The following is an 8281-nucleotide window of genomic DNA, read 5'->3' as shown; positions in this document are numbered from 1 at the left end:
TTTGGAGGTGGGTTGAGCAGAGATTTTCTTCTTGTTTGAGAAACGGGGTGAAATTACCCCAAATCTGAGGACTCGGGTGTAGGGGCCTCACAACTTCTTTAAAAAGTATTTATTTAAACAATCTCTGGTTACAAAGGAAGACTATGGTCTTAGGAAACACAGAAGGAAAGGCGTGAGCAGCCAGTTTTCACCTCACGGACACTGAAGGTTTTTACCTGGAGCTTTTTCCTTCTTCCAGTTGGTGCCCAGACAACAGAGAAGTAGTCTTAGCTCCAGCAAGTGTCGATCTGCATTGCGTATGAAGTTCAGCCATATGACACTGGCCTACAAAACAGCAATTTCATACAGTTCAACTTCCTATGTAGCTGCTGCCTCTTTTTTCACTTATTTTGAAACAAGCTTCCTTGGTCTGTTCATAAGCTGCCTTAAATCTTAAATAGAGGGGCTCCTGGGTGGCTTAGTCGGTTGAGCATCCGACTTCGGCTCAGGTCATGATCTCGCGGTCTGTGAGTTCGAGCCCGGCGTCGGGCTCTGTGCTGACCGCTCAGAGCCTGGAGCCTGCTTCGGATTCTGTGTCTCCCTCTCTCTCTGCCCCTCCCCTGCTCATGCTCTGTCTCTCTCTCTCTCTCTGTCAAAAATAAATAAAACATTAAAAAAATTAAAAAAAATCTTAAATAGAAAATAAAGTCACCTATCCCCACCATCAGAGATAACCGCTAGGAAGATTTTTGTGTATCAGTTTCCGGAGGTTTTTCTCTGCACATTTATGTGCATATTTAAGCAAGGCTGAAAACAGCCTGTAATTATGCCAGCCCGTGTTCCGTTAGCAGTTCTCCACTTAAATCTGATCCTTTGAAGTCTAGTGCTTTCTCACAGCCATGTAACACATTATTTGACATTTCCCGAATTCTGGCAGCCTCCACGGGGATAGACTCCCTGTCAGCGGGCCTGACTGAACAATTCTAAAATTATCAGCACTGTCAGAGGGCCCTCAAAGAAGCTCCTAATGAATGCGAAAGTTCAAAGTGGTTTTGTGCAGGTGTTATTTTTGGAGCCACTTTTTCAGGCTTTTACGGTACAATCCACCTCAGTAGCGGCTGCCTTCAGGAGAGCGCCAAGCTGCTGCCCGCTGGCCCCGGGGGCGGGGAGGGGGACCTGAACACCTGCCGCCTCTCCAGGCCCTGCCTGGACAGCTCAGAGTCCAGCAGGCTCTCCCCTTTTCTTGCTCCAGTCACTGAAGCAAGAGTTCACTCTGCTGAAGAGTTTGGAATGGCCGGGGCAAGGCTGGGGCTTTTCCCATCAGTCTGGGTACCTTGGTTTTCCCAGGCCTGGTGGCTCTGGGCAGAGCACTGAGCCGAGGAGGAGTAATGAGAGCCAGGCTCCTGAATGCCCTTCTCTCCCCACACAGCCATCTCCCGGGGACAAGTGCCATCCTTCCCTCTGGCGTCTCTCTGTCTCTTCTGCTTTGCAAAGAGTGTTAGCCCCACCGAGTGCATTAGGAGACTGGTGGAAGGAAGCACCAGGGGGTCCAGAGGACAAGCTATGTGTGCTGGTCAAAAGGGCACTGGGCCACGGCCTGCACACCTGAGAATGTATTCTGGTGTCAGGATGAAAATCAGCAGTGCACCGTCCTGCTTTGTTTGGCCTGTCCAATTTTGGGGTTTTTTTTGCTTGTTTGTTTTGTTTTTAGTGGTAACTTTCACAAAACCGGTTATCAGGCTTCTCCAGAAAAGTCCAAAGATCTGGCAGCATTGCTCAGGTCTTCTCTTGCAATACCCGAAGCAGAGCCCTGGACAGGGCGCGTCCTCCAGACCAGCTCAGAACCCACCTGTCTTCTACTTGCCTGGCTTCCCCGTGTGCACTTCCTGCTTGCAACCTGCCCTTGACGAGTGACTCCTGCCCCGCTCTTCAGGCACTTATCTGTTTCCTCATCTGCTAAGCAGGACTGATGGGCTCTAGAAGCAACAGCCCTGTGTAAAGAGAAGATGTTTTCCTCCCCCCGCCATAGGGTGTCTTATCACTCCAAAGGCAGCAACGCGGGGCCGGAGGTGGTAAGAAGGCGGGGACCCTAGGGGAGGCTCTCTCAGGCTGCTGGATATCCAGGAAATAGATCTTTCACGAAGGAAAAAGTGAGAAGACATTTTTATGGGCAAGAAGTCTCAGAGTGTGGGTGGGGTGGGTAATTGGGTGGGTTCATGCAGGAAGCACTTGGGGAGAAAGAGAGAGGACAGTCATCCTGGTAGAGGCCTGGCCTTCCCTGAACCTCACCTCAAGCATATTCCTTCTAGATTGTTATTTGTGCGAGAATAGGTAGCCAAAGAGCTAGAGTTTGTGTTATTTTAAATTTACTCTGCATTTTGGCAGCTTTTCAGGCAAAGTGAATGGACATATATGTAACTGATAAAGATGTTTACATGCAATTCTAATCTTCGCCAATGCACACATACAGTTTGGTAGAAGGTAGTGGGGACATGGATGGGCCATCTTGTTTTCCACATGTGTAACATGACGATGTCTGTGTATGCACAGTATGTCAATAATAGCCCAGCTATCATATGTCTGTGTAACTCTTTACCACTGTAAAGCCCTTTCCTTACGTAATCTTACTAAAAGTTCATTCTGAGTTAGGGAGGGTAGGTTTAAATGCATCCCACATTTAAAGGGTAAGAAAACGGTGGCCCAGATTAGGTGACTTCTCCTGATGGATGGATGGATGGATACAAAATTTAATTTTTTTCCTAGTTTTTAAATTAGTATGTATGGATAGTTCTATCCATGACAGGAAATTACTTGATCGTACCCTCAGATTATCCCAGTTAAGGTTGGCATATAGCTTTCAATCTTTTTCTTTCCATAGCTATTTTTCAGCAGTACCCCATTGGTTCATGGCTGGCTTAACAGGGAGTTCTGTTACTTCTGCATTAAGCGGTAGCAATAAATATATTTTTTGCCTACATCGCATCATTATAATGTGTCAATGTGAAAAAAATGTGATACATTCATTTATGTGGTTTACAATTGTTTTGCCACCATAAGCATTACCTTTAGGGACACCTAAAAACAAAATACTTCCGGGGGAGGGTCATTAGATAATCTACGAGTATTGCAGCATAAAGACCATTTCTTTTTATTTTTTAAAGTTTATTTACTTATTCTAAGAGAGCACTGTGGGGGCAGGGGGTGGACAGAGAGAGAGAGAGAGAGAGAGAATACCAAGCAGGCTCCACACTGTCAGTCCCAGTGTGGGGCTCGAACTCGTGAATGGTAAGACCATGACTTGAGCCGAAATCAAGAGTCAGACACCTAACAGACTGAGCCACCCAGGTGCCCCAAGACCATTTTAAAACACCACTGTCATTGTTAGCATCATCTCCTAAGATAATACACACGTCCCTTTTTTTCCTATAGCTCCACCCACACTGGGTTCTATAACTTTCACTTTTTTTTTGGTAGATGCACATAGTGGGAATATGAGATGCCCTAACAGACTGTGGGAGATCTTTCTGTGTGAGCAGGTGCTCAGGAATCATTTACTTCTCTTCCTCTGGCATCTCCAACCAGGCCTGTGGAATCCAGACTCAACAGAGAACAAAAGGGAGATTCGAGCCTCCAGGATGGCATTCAGCCTTAAGTTCAGAGCTGTGAGTTCCTCCTTAACTTTGTTATTTTATCTTTTTTTATCGTAATTAATCAAAAATTAATTTTAAATAATTCAATCAAAAGTTATACATCCTCATAACTTTAGGTCCCCTTTAAAAATTTAAGCCAAGTAAAATGTTTGGGATGCAGTTTGAACCTCAAATTCCAGTCCCTCAACCCAGACCATTTCTTTGGCGATCTATTGTTGGGGAAAAGAGGCCATATCACAATCTGTGAACAAAGGAAAAAATGAGGGTGACAATGGCTATGGACAAAGGAAATGCTCAGTGAAAATCTCTGAGACATGAATGATAAGGAGGAATGTCCCTGCGAAAATCTAGAAAAATGTTCTGGGCAGCGGGGATGGCCAGAGCATCAGCCCTGGGATGGGAATGAGTGATAGAAGCAAAAAGAACACCAGAAGGGCAGGGAAACTGTCTCTTTCTCTGCACTGAACTCCTGGCCACCATCCAGGCTGTGGGGCCCGATGACCCGATCTGCACTGGTTGCCCCAGGCCCTCTGTATGGCACTGACTTGTTACTCTTATTCCTTTATGGTACGTCCTTTTAAAACGGGATTTTAGTGTTGGTGGCCTCAACTGTTTAGGATCTAGCTCAGTACTGCGTAGTAAGAAAATGATTGCTGATGATCTAAAGTAAACGTTAAGTCTGTGCAGTAAAGATGCACGTGAATAGAACCATTAGGCCTTTCAGGGTTCCTTAGTCCTGTTTTACACACAAGTTTAATGAGACTGTTAATTAAAATGAATGAGGTGAGCTATTTGCTTAATCCACAACAGGTTAGAAAAGGCACTCTAATGATGGCTGCTGATGATAAAGCAGGGAGGTTATTGCTACATATACTTAGAGTGACACGTCAGAAAGAGCCTGTAATGGCCTGACTGCTAATACTATGCAGCAAGGAAAGAAGCAGAAAAATCACCAAAAACCTCCCCAAACATAGACACACACATTCATACATGCACATGCACACATAATACACACGTGGGCACACACAGAAAAAAACTTAATACTTAGCTGTCTGGGCCTATTTACGGTAGACAAACAGCTCTGAGATGCTTAAGAAATTATGAGATTGTCACTGGATTCTGTAAAATGATCATAAGTCATCGGAAGTTGTTAAGATTCAGTTTGCTCCTGGCAGGAAAAGTCTGCGGTTTTTGTGTGTGTGTGTGTGTTTTTTTTTTAACGTTTATTTTTGAAAGAGAGAGAGAGAGACAAAGCACGAGCCGGGGAGGGGCAGAGAGAGAGAGAGAGAGAGAGAGGGAGACACAGAATCCGAAGCAGGCTCCAGGCTCTGAGCTGTCAGCACAGAGCCCAACACGGGGCTCGAACTCATGAACCACGAGATCATGACCTGAGCTGAAATCACACATTCAACCGACTGAGCCACCCAGGCGCCGCTCTGTGTGTTCTATTTTAAAAGTGTGTCACATAATTGGTCTGGGACACAGCAAGCCATGTATACAAGTGCTAGCTATGCCGAAGATTATGGTAAACATTACGTGACTCAGCCAGTAAATGGCTCAAACCTACTGGCTTCAAAGGATTTCAAAACCAGTGATATAACCCAGCGCCTCCTCTCTTCCCTGTACCCTTCTCCAGGACCACTAGGTTTGTTTAGTTTAACTTTTTAATTGTGAGATATTCATGGGAAAAACAAAATACGTGGGATTAGTACAGCTCAAGGATTTATCACACAGCAAATGACCACAACCCAAAAGGAGGACACTGTCAACCCCTCAGGAATCCCTGCATGTTCCCTCAGTCTTACCCACTTGCTTCCCAACACAGGGACCTCCACATGACTTCTCTGGGAAGTCCTTGCTTCTTTTCTTCATAGTTTTACCACTTAAGCGTGCATTCCTGAACACCAAGATTTAGTTTGGGCTGGATCGGGAATTTTATACAAGGGAAATCAAAGAGTATGAACGCTTCTTTAACTTAGCATTGTTTGTGAGATAACACCTATCCATTTTGTTCCACGTAACAATAGATTGTCCCACGTAACAATAAATTGTTCCTTGTCGTCACATGTTATCTGGCCACTTTTGACTCCCCAAATGGGGATTTCATAATAGTGTTTCCTGGTCTGCGGGCTTTGTGGTTAATGTTTCATATGGAAATGGACATTTGAGCGATTGTGTGGGCTGTGTTGCCATGGGCAACTTTGTGTATGTCTTTTGTTGAACAGAGGGTACATTTCTCTTGGGCTTACGCCGGGAGATGTATACACCAGGTTTAAATCTAACTGTGCTCTAATTTGCATTTCCTTCAGTTGTGATATAGAGCATCTTTTAATGTGTTTATTAATTATCCTCTTTGTGAAGTGCCTGTTCTAGTCCCTTGACCATTTTTTAATTGGATTTTTTTCTTGATATATGAACATTCTTTATGTATTCGGAAGTCCGTTCTTGGTCAGTTCTGAGTGTTCCAACCCTCTTCCTCCCCCCTGGCCTCCACCTCTCATGCAAATTCTGTTTCCTTTATGGTTAATGCATCTTGTATGCTATTGAAGAAGTCTGTCCCCACCTGGAGTTCATGAATATTTGTCTATATTGTTTTCTAGCAATCCTATTATTTTGACTTCTACATTTAGGTACATTCTTTTATGCAGCGTGTTAGGTAGATGGTCAAGTTTCACTTGTCATTTGGATATCCATTTATTGCTGTTTGTGTTTACCCTGCTGCTCGGCCATAATTTGGCCACAAATCAAGTGTCCATATATGTTTCTGAGCTCTCTATTCTTCCCTCTACTCAGACACATTCTTTGGGTAACCAAATATCCCTATAAGGAAAAGGAGGGAAGAAATCAGCGAAAATTTCTTGGTGATTATGTGGGTGAACTCGGTAACTGGGCTAAGATTTTAACTCGGCCACCAACTAGTCCTGCGACATTGGGATAAGCTGTTTAACTTCTCTGGGGCCTCGTTTCCTGGATTTTATACCTAGCTCTTAGTACTACAAGGATTAATGACTTGATATATGTAAAATGGTTAGTACACGTGAAGCACTCAATAAATAGCAGTCATGATCCTTAACCTGCAATTTAAAAACTCCCTTAGCGCCAAACCCTGAACTGAATTGATATATAAAATCGAAAGTTATGCCATTTGGTATAATATTCGTACATTTTTACAGCAAACAATATCCGTAGGTCTGATTATAGGGTGCTGTCTAGGTCCCACTAGAGTGTCTCACCTCTTCTTTTCTAAAACTGGAAAGTTCTACATTCTGAAACATATCTGGCCCCAGAGGCTTGGTAACCGTTGTGGGCTGATATTAGCTCAAAGTTTTGTAGCCTTGGGCCGGACTCTACGTGGGCCATGAATTTGCATTAATGACGCCATGAATCCAATCGGTTTTAACTTACAGGCCAACTGTAGGCACCCAACAAGTGAGCTGAAAGTACTTTCTCGATGTTTGTGTGTAAACATAGGCTGTTTAAATTATGTGTTAAGTTCTCAGCAGTGAACTTTCCCTTTCCAATGTTTTTGAAATTTTGATCTATTAGCTCCTTGTTGGGAGTGATAGGAAGTGCGAGGGGTTTGCTCTGTGCCCCACATCAAAGCCCACAGTTACTGGGGGGAGGCTTGTCGGGATAAATGTCCAAATGAGGCTGTTCCTGTCTGCAGCCCACATGCCCAGGGACAGAGGTGTGGCTGAGCTCAATGAATAGGTGCCAACGGTTCCCAACACCAGGTGTTCTGCTTTGGAGGTCACTCCGAGGAAAGGTGCTGGCTGATTACTATCTCCAAGGGCTGGCTTTGAAGCCTGGAACGCACTTAGCAAAACCATTGTCCCTCTAATAAAAACAGCCTGGGCTGATTTGATTTCCGTGTCCACTCTCCAAGCAATATGTCCTGACCCTTGGACTGATGTGCCCAGCATCTGAGCTGTGGAGTAGTGACCTCAGGGCCCCAAGGTTCCAGATGAGACTACTCAAATGTTCCCACTCAATCTTGTCCCAACACCGGATGTTCCCAGTGAAAACTACAATGGTTGATATGGACTGAGTACTCATGTGCACATCAGGTACCATACTGTGTGCTGTAAATAGTTGAGCTCACTTACTCTGATAGGGACCATTATTCCCATTTTATACAGGAGCAAATGAGGGCAAGCAAAGCAAGGGTTAAAACAGGGAACTGAGTTTAGGTGGTTTGGCCCAGAGTTAGCGTGTGTAGCCACTGACTTCTCAGCCCCGGGGAGAGCCCTGCTCAGTAGCTTCTAGGAAGCAGCACTCCTGACATCTTCCCCCTGATGGAGGAGAGAGCTCTTGGCTTGGGGATGAAACCAGCCTCGTTCCTATGGGCCCTTCTACTCTCCCGTTGTGCGCAGTAAAACTTTTCCTCCACTGTAAAACAGGACCATGCGGTGGAGGGAAGGGCCTGGGATTTGGAATAAGATCGAAGTTTGATCCCTGCTCAGCAAATCCCGAGTAATCCTATGCCATGCCCCCTAACCCTTCTAGAAGTCTCAGCTAAAATGGAAGCCGCTGTACCCGTGGGAAGGTGTGTGTGTGGGGGCTTTGGAGAATGACTGCCCGCCCATAACCCCACAGCTCTTAAGGATAAGCGTGACCATGGGCTCTCCCTGGGACAGGTGTGGATGGAGAAA

This window comes from Lynx canadensis, chromosome B1 (genome assembly GCF_007474595.2).
Source record: "Lynx canadensis isolate LIC74 chromosome B1, mLynCan4.pri.v2, whole genome shotgun sequence".
In the NCBI taxonomy this organism is placed as follows: Eukaryota; Metazoa; Chordata; class Mammalia; order Carnivora; family Felidae; genus Lynx; species Lynx canadensis.
The sequence above is the reverse complement of the archived record's forward strand: the minus strand, read 5'-3'. Positions refer to the sequence as shown.